Source organism: Microtus ochrogaster, chromosome 10 (genome assembly GCF_000317375.1).
Source record: "Microtus ochrogaster isolate Prairie Vole_2 chromosome 10, MicOch1.0, whole genome shotgun sequence".
NCBI classification, from domain to species: Eukaryota; Metazoa; Chordata; class Mammalia; order Rodentia; family Cricetidae; genus Microtus; species Microtus ochrogaster.
Window position 1 is genome coordinate 12,431,456 of NC_022016.1, and position 2,170 is coordinate 12,433,625.

A 2,170-nucleotide genomic window follows, 5' to 3' on the forward strand; every position below is an offset into this window, starting at 1 on the left:
TTGCTTTTACCCATTATTTAAACTTCTCTGATAAATGAAATTACCTCAAATGAGGTTATCCAGAAAGGTTGACTGCCCAGGTACCTCTACAGAAACTCATCATGCAGAACACTGAGTATTTCTGCAAGGGAGCTCAGGAATGGGGTGGGAAAAGAACAGTTATAGGTTCAGAAAGTGACCAATACTGGCTAGAATTTGTTAAGATATAGGCACTAAGATAAGTGATTTGTTAAGATAATAGGCATATTATCTTAGTTACTGTTCTATTGCGTGAAGAAACACTATGACCATGGCAGTTCTTAAAAAGGAAAGCATTTAATTGGGGTTTTCTTACAGTTTCAGAGGTGCAGTCCATTGTCATCATGGTGGGGAAGATGGTGGCATACAGGCATAGTGCAGGAGAAGTTAATTCCACATCTGGATCCACAGGCAGCACAAAAAAGGCTCACCAAATTTATAGGCAAACATTAGCCCGAGGCGAACACGCCCCCTTAGGTGCGGGACTTTTCCCTACACCAATGCTTTTGTTTACCCTCCAGAACTTGATGGTAAGACACTATATTCTCAGTACATGGAACAATGAAGCTGGTGCTGACCTGGAAGCTTTATTCCTACTGGCTAACTCTCGTAGTGATGAAACCTGCTATGCACACTACTAGAGGAGGAAAGTATTCATTATTCTCACCCAGATGTGAGTCCTGCAAGTTGCAATAATTACTAGCCTGGAAGCCCATGCCCACTGTACAAATAGTGTCACAATTGCTATGGGTGTGACCAACCAAATGATGGACTCTGGCACATGTGTGAAAAGTCTTCATAGGTAGCAATCCAACAAGCCCTGAGATGTATACTTGTAGTAAAAGAGAAATAAATGAGTATACCTTTTATTCTTGAACTTGCTTTATAAGATCCATAGCAGAAAGGTGGAAAGCCAAGAAAGAAGAAAGAAAATAAAGCTAGAGATTAAAGATGAAAACCCCATTTAAATGCTTGGCCTCCTGAAAGAGACAGAAGTCATGCTCCAGCACAGCTGAGAGAGCTGGCATTTCAAAGCTGTGTGACTCTTTTTCTGATACTGCTGAGTCAGGAAAACCTCTCTTAAAAAAACTGCAGCATGCTGCCAACAAACAGCAAGAATCTGTGTTAAACTCTGTATTTTTGTGTCTAGAATTTCTTTTAAAGCTCTCTCAGGTTTTAAGTGGCTTTTAGTTGGCCACATTGACCATGTCAACATGGCTCCTCCATGGCTACTTGGTTGTGCCCAGCTGCTTGGCAATTCAGACCCAAAATAATCACACAGAAACTATATTATGTAAATCACTGTTTGGCCCATTTGCTCTAGATTCTTATTGGCTAACTCTTACATCTTAGTTTAACCCATTTCCATTAATCTGTGTATCACCACGTGGCAGTGGTTTACCGGGTAAAGTTCCATCTGGCTCCAGTGGGGCTAAGTGGCTTTTTTCTAACTCTTCCTTCTTTCTTTCAGCATTTAGTTTAGTTTTCCCTGACTACCTAAGTTCTGCCCTACTATAGGTTCAAAACAGTTTCTTTATTCATTAATGGTACAGAGGGTAATTCCACATCAACTCAATAAGAAAAATAACTGGAATATCTGTGAAGTGTAAACAGACATCATGGCAGGTGCTTAGGAAATGGGTTTCTCCTTCTCCTCCTTGAAGGCATGTCTCCACTTCCTTCACCATCTCCATTCTGTGATCAATGAACCCAGAAGTAGGAATTGAATTTTATTAGCTGCTCAATTTTTTGAATAACAAAAAAATAAAATAAATAAGAAGCAAATAAATAATTGCAAGCTTGTTTCAAATGCCCCTGATCCCCTGGCACTGCCCATTGTTTCCTATTTTACTAAAAGATAAATTTCCCCCAATAGTTTCTAAATGTAAAATTACAAGCAAGCTTTACCATGTGGAAAAACTAGTAACAATGTATTTTACTTCAGTCAGAACAAAGAATGTGACTCCAGCTGTCAAAAAGATCCTTTGCATTTTGTCCTGGCTAGGAAATCACTCAAAGCTGATGGGTAAGACCCAGTGCTGATGATTTCATAGAGATTTATAGAAAAACAGGTGAATTCACGAGCTAGTCAGTGAGGTAGGCTTAGTTGCTTCTTTTAAATAAGACAAAGTACCCAGTTTATAAGAAAGAC